Source organism: Pseudorca crassidens, chromosome 8 (genome assembly GCF_039906515.1).
Source record: "Pseudorca crassidens isolate mPseCra1 chromosome 8, mPseCra1.hap1, whole genome shotgun sequence".
In the NCBI taxonomy this organism is placed as follows: Eukaryota; Metazoa; Chordata; class Mammalia; order Artiodactyla; family Delphinidae; genus Pseudorca; species Pseudorca crassidens.
The window spans coordinates 54361859-54375686 of NC_090303.1; positions in this window are offsets into that span (position 1 = coordinate 54361859).

Sequence of the window (13828 nt, forward strand, 5' to 3'; positions counted from 1 at the left end):
GCACTAGCTCAGTTTTGCTCCTAGGTCCATTAGCTACGTACACTGATGTGTGAGATTTGGATTCTCTGGATCTGATATTTACATATTTTTCTTCAGAATGTTCAACCACCTTTCTGAAAACACATGGGGAAATTTTTAAGGAAAACTGAAAAATATGCTACTGGTTTGAGACGATCACGATGTCGTTTCACTAATAAAAAGGCAGTGAACTCTCCATACAGCCCGGGGAGGGCACTGGACATTTCATTCATTGACATTTAGAACACTGGGATACCAAGTGGTACTCTAAGCGGGAGAGCCATCTCCAGTATCTCCAAATATTGTTCCAAATGCTTGAAATACATCAAGTTTCTAGATCAGCTTGAAAGTATTATGGTAAAATTTAGAAGCTGTGTTGCTGCCATCATTGGGAACTTTGTAAGGAACCAAAAACTTCATGCACTAAGGAGACGGCCGGAGCTGGAAATATGATCCTGAGTAATGTTACTGATTAAATAGTCCATTTAATGGGAAAGCTGTATAGGACTAGTTTCTTTGAATATATTTCTATTCAGAGAAAACAGGGAGATTCCATTAAGTCCTGGCAAAAACTGAATAAAAGGAGTCATTGTCAAATCCACTTTCTGTGAACGAAATAGAAATTTCAGGGGATCATTTCGTGAAACGTCTGCCTGAGGAAAAAATCCTGGGAACTGGGAACTTTCAACTTTCCAAACTATTCCCTATATTCTAATTCTTTTCTATATTTTATATCATATATAAAAGTGAACTCAAAGGAAATATTGAAATATAGTTTTTTTATAACTCACTCTAATTTTTCTTGCTGAATATGGCAGGGAATGAAAAAGTAGATGAAGTTTTTCAAATTTACAGTTCTTCATACAAAGCATTTGTCTAACTATCCCTTGAATCCAGAGAGGCTAGGCTCATTCTTAACCTCTAAGAAAAATATATAGATAGGGGTGTGTGTGTGTGTGTGTGTGTGTGTGTGTGTAAAGATTTTACAGTCTTTCTTAAAACATTTTCAGTTTTTAATTAAGCATTTATAATTTAAGACACATACAAAAACTTGCCTCTATGAGTCAAGTGTGAAAGAGTAATCGCATAAAAAGAATTATCCCATAAATACCAAGCAATAGGCATAAAAGAGGTTTAACGCTGAAAATCAACTGTTAAATAAATAATTGTGTAAGTGGAAAGAAACAGCTGAAAATATAATTCATCACAGTGGCAATTAAAAAAAATAATCTATTTTAGAATTCAATATATAATTAGACTTCTTGCTATTTCATTTTCTTTCAAAGTCTCCTTTGCTTAAGTGAAATAAAAAATAAAATGTTTGAGCCCACACTGACTAATTTGGGGGAAGTAAGAGGATGGCTCAGAATGTTCTCTATAGCAGTAATATATCAGGAGAAAAATGATGATCAGAAGAAAAATGTTAATCCAAAACTAAGCCCTATGAATCAACCATCTGAAATTTGGAAATTACCCGAGAGAATAACTGGATATATCATTGATCACAAGCAAAATTCCGGGAAAAGTATTCTGAAAATCACTAAGCTTTTTGCTCATCCAAATGTGAAAAAGTTCTTAAATGTTTCAGGATGCAGATTTTACAACTTAATATGAATAACTCAAATTGTCAAGTTATTCTTCATGTTGAGTCAACACCTACCTTTTTGTAGTATTTACTTTTTCTGCCCTAAAGAGAATGAATATGATCTTCCACAGTACACAGCTCTGTGCAACCTTTCAGATATTTAAAGTTAGAAAGTTATTCCCATCTATTTCTTTCCTCAGCAAGTGTTCTTTTCTTTGGAATGCACACATTGGTTTCATTTTTCACATGGCAATTCCCAGAGTCTGTTCTACAAAACATTAATTCCATGAGATGGTGCACAGGCAAATGATATATATATTTCTGTTATCATTACTTTTGGAAATTCAATATATTCTATTCTTCTTCTGAAAATGTCTAGTGGATATTGCTTGTCAAATATTCTGAGATATGCCAAAGTAAAGAAATAAAACTATTTAACCTAATATTTCTCTAAAATATTTGAAAATTGAACTTGTATTCAGTTAATAATTTTTGTAAATTCATAGAACTCATATGATTCATCAGTGTAAAAAAATAAAATTAATCTGGTCTCTTAATTGGCCAGGTCTGCCACTTATGGATCCACTTCAGTTCACGAATAACTCTCTTAAATTGTGTCCCAGAACAGGGACTTCCCTGGTGGTGCAGTGGTTAAGACTCGGCACTCCCAATGCAGGGGGCCCAGGTTTGATCCCTGGTCAGAGAACTAGATCCCACATGCATGCCACAACTAAGAGCTCACACGCCACAATTAAGGAGACAGTGAGCTGCAACTAAAGAGCCCGCCTGCCACAACTAAGACCTGGCACAACCAAATAAATAAATAAAAATATTTAAAAAAATAATTGTGTCCTAAAACAATACATAGTTTTCCACAAGTGGTCTTTTTTTCCCCAAGTTCAAAAAAATACCCTTAAAGAATAAACTGAAGTGCTATCTTACACAACACAAAAAAATTAACTCAAAATGGATTAGACTTCAATGTAAGATCTGAAACCATAAAACTTCTAGAAGAAAACATAGGTGGTAAGCTCCTTGACTTAGGTCTCAACAATGATATTTTGGATTTGATGCCAAAAGCTAAGGCAATAAAAGCAAAAATAAACAAGCAGCACTACATCAAACTAATAAGCTCCTGCACAACAAAGGAAACCGTCAATGAAATGAAAAGGCAATCTACTGAATAGGAGAAAATATTTGCAAGTCATACATCTGATAAGGTGTTAACATTCAATATATATAAAGAATTCACACAACTCAACAGCAAAAGAAAATTCTGATTAACAAATGGGCAGAGGTCCTGAATAGACATTTTTGCAAAGAAGTCATACAGATAGCCAATATGTGTGTGTAAGATCTGCAGCATCACTAATCATCAGGGAAATAAAAAACAAAATCACAGTGAGAAACCTTTCCCCTCTGTCTGATCTTCCCACTTAAGGCAGGGAATGAGCCACTGACTGGAGTGGAGAGGAGCCTTGCTGAGCATCAAAAAAGTGACCTAACAGAGCCACTGTGCAAGGACTAGAAAGTGAATTACAACAGGAGAAAATCAGACTTCTATGCAGTGGATGCTTAGATGCATTTTTAGAAGCCTAAGGTTGTCACCCAGAATTTAATGAGAAACCAGCAATGAATGGATGGGTCAAATGTAATGCAAAATAGCTGAACCTGAATGTTTTACAAAGCTGGATAGCGGACAGGGTCTTGGTGCTCCAGGCAGGGGTCAGGTCTGTGCCTCTGAGGTGGGAGAGCCGAGTTCAGGACATTGGTCCACCAGAGACCTCCTGGCTCCACATAATATCAAATGCTGAAAGCTCTCCCAGAGATCTCCATCTCAATGCAAAGACCCAGCTCCACTAAACAACCAGCAAGCTACAGTGCTGGACACACTATGCCAAACAACTAGGAAGACAGGAACAGAACCCCACCCATTAGCAGAGAGGTTGCCTAAAATCATAATAAGTTCACAGACACCCCAAAACACATGACTGGACACAGTCCTGCCCACCAGAAAGACAAGATCCAGCCTCATCCACCAGAACACAGGCACTAGTCCCCTCCACCAGGAAGTCTACACAACCCACTGAAAAATCCTTAGCCACTGGGGGCAGACACCAAAAACAATGGGAACTATGAACTGGCAGCGTGAAAAAAGGAGACCCCAAACATAGTAAGTTAAGGAAAATGAGAAGACAGAGAAACACACAGTAGATGAAGGAGCAAGGTAAAACCCACTAGATCTAACAAATGAAGAGGAAACAGGCAGTCTACTTGAAAAAGAATTCAGAGTAATGATAGTAAAGATGATCCCAAATCTTGGATATAAAACAGAAAAAATACAAGAAAAGTTTAACAAGGACCTAGAAGAACTAAAGAGCAAACACACAATGATCAACAACACAATAAATGCAATAAAAATTCTCTAGAATGAATCAAGAGCAGAATAACTGAGGCAGAAGAATGGATAAGTGACCTGGAAGATAAAATAGTGGAAATAACTATGCAAAGCAGAATAAAGAAAAAGGAATGAAATGAATTGCAGACAGTCTCAGAGACCCCTGGGACAACATTAAATGCACAAACATTCGAATTATAGGGCTCCTGGAAGAAGAAGAGAAAAAGAAAGGGTCTGAGAAAATAATTGAAGAGATTACAATTGGAAAATTCCCTAACATGGAAAGGAAATAGTCAAGTCCAGGAAGTGCAGAGAGTCCCATACAAGATATATTCAAGGAGAAACATGCCAAGACACATATTAATCAAACTATCAAAAATTACATACAAATAAAAATTATTAAAACCAGTGAGGGAAAAGCAACAAATAATATACAAGGGAATCGTCATAAGGTTAACAGCTGATCTTTCAGCAGAAACTCTGCAAGCCAGAAGGGACTGGCAGGACATATTTAAAGTGATGAAAGGGAAAAACGTACAACCAAGATTACCCTACCCAGCAAGGATCTCATTCAGATTTGACAGAGAAATCAAAACTTTTACAGACAAGAAAAAGCTAAGAGAATTCAGCACCACCAAAACAGCTTTACAACAAATGCTAAAGGAAATTTTCTAGGCAGGATAAACAAGAGAAGGAAAAGACCTACAATAACAAACAAAAAACAATTAAGAAAATGGTAATAGAAGCATACATGTCAATAATTACCTTAAATGTAAATGGACTAAATGCTCCAACCAAAAGACACAGACTGGCTGAATCAATACAAAAACAAGACCTGTATATATGCTGTCTACAAGAGACCCGCTTCAGACCTAGGGACATACAGACTGAAAATGAGGGGATGGAAAAAGATATTCCATGCAAATGGAAATCAAAAGAAAGCTGGAGTAGCAATTCTCATATCAGACAAAATAGACTTTAAAATAAAGACTAGTACAAGAGACAAAGAAGGACACTTACAAAATGATCAAGGGATCAATCCAAGAAGAAGATATAACAATTGTAAATATTTCTGCACCCAACATAGGAGCACCTCAATACATAAGGCAATTGCTAACAGCCATAAAAGGGAAAATCGCTAGGAACACAATCATAGTAGGGGACCTCAACAACCCACTTTCACCAATGGACATATCATCAAAATGAAAATAAATAAGGAAACAAAAGATTTAAATGATACATTAAACAAGAGGGACTTAATTGATATTTATAGGGCATTCCATCCCCAAACTACAGAATACACTTTCTTCTCAAGTGCTCATGGAAGATTCTTCAGGATAGATCATATCTTGGGTCACAAATCAAGCCTTGGTAAATTTACGAAAATTGAAATTGTATCAAGTATCTTTTCCGACCACAACGCTATGAGACTAGATATCAATTACAGGAAAAAATCTGTAAAAAAATACAAACTCATGGAGGCTAAACAACACATTATGAAATAACCAAGATAACTGAAGAAATCAAAAAGGAAATCCAAAAATACCTAGGAACAAATGAAATGAAAACACGACGATCCAAAACCTATGGGATGCAGCAATAGCAGTTCCAAGAGGGAAGTTTATAACAATACAATGCTACCTCAAGAAACAAGAAACATCTCAAATAAACAACCTAAACTTGCGCCTAAAGCGATTAGAGAAAGAAGAATTAAACAAACCCAAATTAGCAGAAGGAAAGAAATCATAAAGATCAGATCCGAAATAAATGCAAAAGAAATGAAGGAAACAAGAGCAAAGATGAATAAAACTAAAAGCTGGTTTTTTTAGAAGAGAAACAAAATTGAAAAACTACTAGCCAGACTCATCAAGAAAAAAAGGGAGAAGACGCAAATCAATAGAATTAGAAATGAAAAAGGAGAAGTAACAACTGACACTGCAGAAATACAAAGGATCATGAGAGATTACTACAAGCAACTGTATGCTAATAAAAGCAACAACCTGGAAGAAACGGACAAATTCTTAGAAAAGCACAAACTTCCAAGACTGAACCAGGAAGAAATAGAAAATATAAATGGACCAATCTCTGAAATTGAGACTGTGAATTAAAATCTTCCAACAAACAAAAGCCCAGGACCAGATGGCTTCACAGGCAAATTCTATCAAACATTTAGAGAAGATCTAACACCTATTCTTATCAAACTCTTCCAAAGTATAGCAGAGGGAGGAACACTACCAAACTCATTCTACAAAGCCAGCATCACCCTGATACGAAAACCAGACAAAGATGTCACAAAGAAAAAAAACCACAGGCCAATATCCCTGATGAACAAAGATGCAAAAATCCTCAACAAACTACTAGCAAACAGAATCCAACAGCACATTAAAAGGATCGTACACTAGGATCAAGTGGGGTTTATCACAGGAATACAAGGATTCTTCAATATACACAAATCAATCAACGTGATAAACTATATTAACAAACTGAAGAATAGAAACGATATGATCATCTCAATAGATGCAGAAAAAGCTTCTGACAACATTCAACACCCATTTATGATAAAAACCCTTCAGAAAGTAGGCATAGAGGGAACTTACCTCAACATAATAAAGACCATATATGACAAACCCACAGCCAACATCATTCTGAATGGTGAAACACTGAAACTATTTCTACTAAGATGAGGAACAAGACAAAGTTGCCCCCTCTCATCATTATTATTCAACATAGTTTTGGAAGTTTTAGTCACAGCAATCAGAGAAGAAAAAGAAATAAAAGGAATCCAAATTGGAAAAGAGGAAGTAAAACTGTCACTGTTTGCAGATCACATGATAGTATACATAGAGTCCTAAAGATGCTACCAGAAAACTACTAGAACTAATCAATGAACTTGGTAAAGTAGCAGAATACAAAATTAATGCACAGAAATTGCTTGCATTCCTATACACTAATGATGAAAAGTCTGAAAGAAAAATTAAGGAAACACTCCCATTTACTATTGCAACAAAAAGAATAAAATACCTAGGAATAATTCTACCTAAGGAGACAAAAGACCTGTATGCAGAAATCTCTGACACTGATGAAATAAATTAAAGATGATACAAACAGATGGAAATATATACCATGTTCTTGTATTGGCCGAATCAACATTGTGAAAATGATTATACTACCCAAAGCAATCTACAGATTCAGTGCAATCCCTATCAATCTACCAATGGCATTTTTCACAGAACTAGAAATAAAATTTCACAATTTGTATGGAAACACAAAAGAACCTGAATAGCCAGAGCAATCTTGAGAGAGAAAAATGGAGCTGGAGGAATCCGGCTTCCTGACTTCAGACTATACTATAAAGCTACAGTAATCAAGACAGTATGGTACTGGCACAGAAACAGAAATATAGATCAATGGAAACAGGATAGAAAGCCCAGTGATAAACGCACACACATATGGTCACCTTATCTTTGATAAAGGAGGCAAGAGTATACAATGGAGAAAAGACAGCCTCTACAGTAAGTGGTGCTGGAAAAACTGGACAGCTACATGAAAAAGAATGAAATTAGAACACTCCCTAACACAATACACAAAAATAAACTCAAAATGTATTAAAGACCTAAAGGTAAGGCCAGACACTATAAAACTCTTAGAGGAAAACATAGGCAGAAAACTCTGTGACATAAATCACAACAAGATCGTTTTTGACCCACCTCCTAGAGAAATGGAAATAAAAACAAAAATATACAAATGGGACCTAATGAAACTGAAAAGCTTTTGCACAGCAAAGGAAACCATAAACAAGACCAAAAGACAACCCTCAGAATGGGAGAAAATATTTGCAAATGAAGAACTGACAAAGCATTAATCTCCAAAATATACAAGCAGCTCAACATCAAAAAGCAAACAACCCAATCCAAAAAATGGGCAGAAGCCCTAAACAGACATTTCTCCAAAGAAGATATACAGATTTCCAACAAACACATGAAAGGATGCTCAACATCACTAATAATTAGAGAAATGAAAATCCAAACTACAATTATGTATCACCTCATACTGGTCAGAATGGCCATCATCAAAAAATGTACAAACAATAAATGCTGGAGAGGTGTGTAGAAGAGGGAACTCTCTTGCAGTGTTGGTGGGAATGTAAATTGATATAGTCACTATGGAGAACAGTATGGAGGTGCCTTAAAAAAGTAAAAATAGAACTACCATATGACCCAGCAATCCCACTACTGGGTGTATACCCTGAGATAACCATAATTCAAAAAGAGTCATGAACCACAATGTTCATTGCAGCTCTATTTACAATAGCCAGGGCATGGAAGCAACCTAAGTGTCCATTCACAGATGAATGGATAAAGAAGATGTGGCATATATATACAATGGAATATTACTCAGCCATAAAAAGAAACGAAATTGAGTTATTTGTAGTGAGGTGGATGGACCTGGAGTCTGTCATACAGAGTGAAGTATGTCAGAAAGAGAAAGCAAATATCATATGCTAACACATATATATGGAGTCTAAAAAAAAAAAAAAGAAAATGGTTCTGAGGAACCTAGGGGCAGGACAGGAATAAACACATAGACATAGAGAATGGACGTGAGGACATGCAGAGGGGGAAGGGTAAGCTGGGACGAAGTGAGAGAGTGGCATTGACATAAATGCACTACCAAATGTCAAATAGATAGCTAGTGGGAAGCAACCGCATAGCACAGGGAGATCAGTTCAGTGCTTTGTGTCCACCTAGAGGGGTGGGATAGGGAGGGTGGGAGGGAGACACAAGAGGGAGGGGATATGGGGATATACATATACATATAGCTGATACACTTTGTTATATAGTAGCAACTAACACAACAATGTAAAGCAATTATACTCCAATAAAGGTGTTAAAAAATAATAAAAGTACTCATGAAAAAAAAATTTGTATCTACATATGGTGATGAATGTTAAATGGACTTATTGTGATGATCATTTTGCAATATATGCAAATATCAAATCATTATGGTTTACACCTTAATGTTATATAAATTATATATTAATAAAATTAATTTTAAAAACTTAATGCCATTTTTCTAATTCTGTATAATTCCTTTAGAATAACCTAATATTTCATAACTTTTCACCAGCTTCTTAACATCACTGTGTCCCATGGCGCTTGTAATCTACTAAACCCTTCATCTTACTGATAAACTAGAATTAGGCTCTGTCTCCTCAACAATCTATGTGTACAAGGCTCTGTTAATTAAAGATAAATGTATGATTTGACATTTATTCGTGCTGAATTTCACCTTTCAAATTTTGTCCCATTTTTATGATTTTTGAATTTTTTTCACATGGTATTGTGCCATTCACTCCATTCCTGGTCCTCTTGGGTTTGTGTTTTCCTCCTATCTGTTAGACATGCCTTCCATGATTTTGTCCACGTTTTATGAAATGTTGAATATAACAGACTACAACGCAAAGACTTGTAACCAGTCTCTACAACCCTCCCTCGAAAATGAAATTAGTCCAAGTATCAATACTCTTGGGGTATAGTTGTTTAACTAGCAATTAAAGCACATTTGTCATATAGCACTGACTATTGTCCATAAGGATATTTATAAGAATCATAAAATGTCTCTCTATAAAATACCCACACATTTTACTATCTTTTGCCCCCAACTACCCACTTCACCACAATGTCTCTGGTCAAGGTAACAACCAAGCTCTATGTAACTAAAGGAATACTTAATTTTCTATCCTCTTCTTACCTGACTCAGCAACATGTGACTGGGTTGATCACTCTCACTTCTTTGAGTCACTTTCTTTAATTGCCTTATAGGCACACATTGTTCTGATTTTTTCCTATGAAACTTGGAAGTTCATCATGGTCTCATTTTTATGGGAAAAATATCTGAAAAAGAATGGATATATGGTTCCTTCTACTTCCACTCTTACAATCAGAGTGAACTAGGGCTCAGTCTCTGAACATTTTATCCACCCTACCTACCCCTGTTGGTATTACCCAGGCTAATGGCTTCAGATTCTTTCTATACTTTAATAATTCCTGAAAGTATTTGTTCTTTTCACACCTCTACTCAAACTTCAGATTCATATTTCCAACTACCAACTCAATATCTCCACTTCAATATTTAACAGGCATCTCAAATAGAATATTTAAACCAATCCTTCTCTCCTCTCCTGTTCCTCCCACAGTATTCTGTATTTCAGTTATCAGTAAATACATCCTCCTAGTTGCTTGTGCAAAAAGTACTGATATATCACCTCTGATTCCTTTCTTTGTCTTATACCTTACACCCAATATGAAGCACATTTTCTCAGCCCTACCTTCAAAATAAATCCAGAGTCTCACCACATCTCAACATTTCCATTAGACTATCACTGAGCAAGTCACTGCATTCTCTTGCCTGAAACATTTCAACCTACTAATTGGCCTTCGTACTCCAATCTTCACTCCCCTAGCAATTATTCACAATGCAATAGCTGAATGACCCTGGTAAAATCTAAGAAGAATCATGTTGCTCATCTGCTAAAGTTATCCAATAGTTTCCATCAGAAGCCAGTCATTATAATGTTTGGCATGATCCCACATGATTTTGCTCCAAAATTTTTTCTCTGACTTTATCTCCCATAATTCTGTCTCTGAAACCTTCTTTCCCAGGCACAGTGTTCTCATACTATCTTTTAAGTATGACAAGCATACCCAATGAGTTGTTGAAACCTGGTCTTCTCTTAGCCTAGAATGCTCACTTCCTTCAGGTCTTTGCTGAAATATCACTTTCACAGTGAAGCTTCCTCTGACTACCCTATTTAAAATTGTACTTTAGCCACTACTCCTGCCCAAGCACCATTATCTACTTTTCCCTATTTATTTTCCTCAGTAGTGTTTATCATCATCTGGCATAGTATTATATCACTTGTCTATTCTGGTTTTTGTCTGCATGACTCAATTAGAATTAAATTATATTATGGCATTATTTCTAGTTTTGATTATTATTATATCAACACCAGTTAGATTACTGCCTAGCACATGGCCCTTAATATATACTTGTTAAATGAGAAAGAAAATAAAGTGAATAAAGGAAAAATAAAATACTTATGTTTTTGTACTATTTGTTTTTAGTATACCTGTTAGTTACTAATGATTATCTTTTCATCTTCATTAAACACTCTGCTTAAAATTTTGTCTATAAATATGCTAACTTTTAAATCAGTAATACCTATATTAAATATTGTTCTTTTCATAAAAGTAGAGATGCTTGTTCTAATTTCTCTTCCAGTCTGCCTAATTTCTCAAGGACGATTGAAGTCATGAGGTCTTCTTTAGGAAATTTTAATATTCTATGGTAAGATTCTTGTAAATGTGAAGATTCAAACTTATCTGAAATGGCAAGGAAATAATTTTCTCTGTATGTTCCAAAACTCTTATCCATGTTGGTTCTATAATTTCCACTTTGAAGAACTTTCTCCTTAATAGGGAAAACAAAACAAAATCAGATTTAAGTAACACTACTTTACTATTATTGTTGTTGTTGTTATTAGATCATCTGCCTAGCAGTATGCAGAAGCAAAAAAAAAACCTTTTGATTTTCCCAATAAATGGGATATTTAAAAGGCATTAACTTAATCTCTGTTTCATTTTTGATCCATAGCTATTGTCTTACTGTTTATGTATGTATGGTACTTGAACAAGTACTCTGAATGTTTTCCTCATTCCGTTTATATTGGACTGTTTAAAGGACTACATTTTTCTGCCTCATTGGAATCTTTTGTAATGGTAGCTTTACTCATGTGATGCTATAACTTTTATAATTTCCTACCCTGGAGTACAAGTTATCTTTTATTTAAATGGTGAAGTCTGCTTTCCCTTAGTCCAAGACAGTAAGTATATCCAGTGAACATTTTCATTGCTGATAATACAAGATAGTCATTTCCATGCCGTCAATTCATATCAATCTATCCTTGTTAGTCAAAATTAAGTGCCCAGTAGAGGTTCTCTATTCTAACCTACTGAGAGGTTAAATTGTCACCCAGAGAATTATAAATATTAACCAGGTGCTGTCTTTTTCATAATAAGACTTCTAGTGAATTCTCATAATTACTCTCTCTTGGCGCTACATCAGCTTTGTAATCCGTTTTAGGAAACAGTCATCCACGTTACTTTTCCTTTTATGTGCTGGGCCATTTGTCATCTTTTTTTTTAAGAAATATTCCATTTATTTCATTTTTTTTGGATCCACTCAATGTTTATCAATGTTCTTTTATAATCACTTTTATGGAGTTCTACACAAGTATAGAATTTCTTGCTATTTGATGCCTTGTTTCCATTTTTCTATTCCTTTTAGATAAGCTAGGCTCTTTCACTGCCATACTCCAGTCAAAATTTCCATCCCACAAGTTTCTGGTGATATCTAGGAAACTACGTTGTTTATGTTAAAGTTTTTAATTCACTTTATTCTCTCTCTCTCTCTTCTCTCTTCATCTCTCCCTCACCAGCATCAAAGATGTCCTTTCCTACTGTTTCCAAGTGTTAAGAACTTAACCTTTTAACTTCATTTTCCTCATCTGTACAGAGGAATGATAATACTGATCTCAAAATACCAATACATTTGTGAAGAGTAAATGAGATAATGAGGCCTTAGTGCTCAACCTATCTTGGTGCACAGTAGGCCTTCAGTAAGTACAGCTCTCATTCCTGTGAAGCCAAGGCTGTATAAGCCATCCTTCTCATCTTCTAGTGGTAGAGGAGTTTGCATCATCATACACACAGTAGTGATGACTGATTACCTCTATTTTTGTTTAATTTGACTTTCTCTGAAACCCATGCTTATGGGGAATGTTCAGCCACACAAGTTTTCTTTCTTTTAAGAATATAAAATAATAAACTTAACTGGAGGGCCACTGAGAAATACAGATATAAGAAATGCAAATTCTGTGGGTCAGAAAACATTTTGGATGAATGTTTAAAATCATTTGCAAAATTATAGGAATGGTGATTTTATTCATCATCATTCATGGTATTTTATAAATATCTAGTAAAATTGAACAAAATACACTGAATACTTTTAAGATTTTTCTCAATAAATATCATGTAAAATTTTTGACATTTCCAAAGCTTTACCTCTCCAGTTATACATATGTTGGCTGAACATAGATTTCTGAGTAGGAGAATAAAGAAAACTTAACATTTTAGCCCCAATAATATTTGAAAGTTTGACCAATATATACAAAATATTACTCTGAGTATACTTTATTTTTTTATTTTGCATTATCAAATACTAATGATAGTTTATATGTTTTCTTATACAAAAATTAAACATTATTAACTTTAGATGTTGGTGATTCTTACAATTACAAAATGCTCTTGACATAGAAGTGTGTGAAATGAAGTTAATTCAATCTTCCACAGAAACTCAGCCATACAATCTGCATAAGACTGTTTTGCACTGAAGAGTAGTTTTCAATTTGAATTAGTCAGAAAATTTCTTGCCATCTCTTATTTCCTATGAAAATATAGTTTATATTGGTTGAAACATTGTATTGATTGAAAGGTTAGTCGACAGTGAACCATACGAACAATTTTTAACACATAATTTTCTTTCACTGACCTTTTATTATTACCTGATAAATAAAACCAAATATGCATTCATTCATTCACTTGTTCACTCGTTCAACGAACACCTAGAAGATAGAGTATTATGTTTCATTTAATTTTCTTTGTAACATTAATGATCTGCCTAACTTTTTTCTATTTTTTATAACATTATGTGAGAACTCATTCAAAAATATCTTTAACACGTTTCCCTCTACCTTGCCATCAAACTAC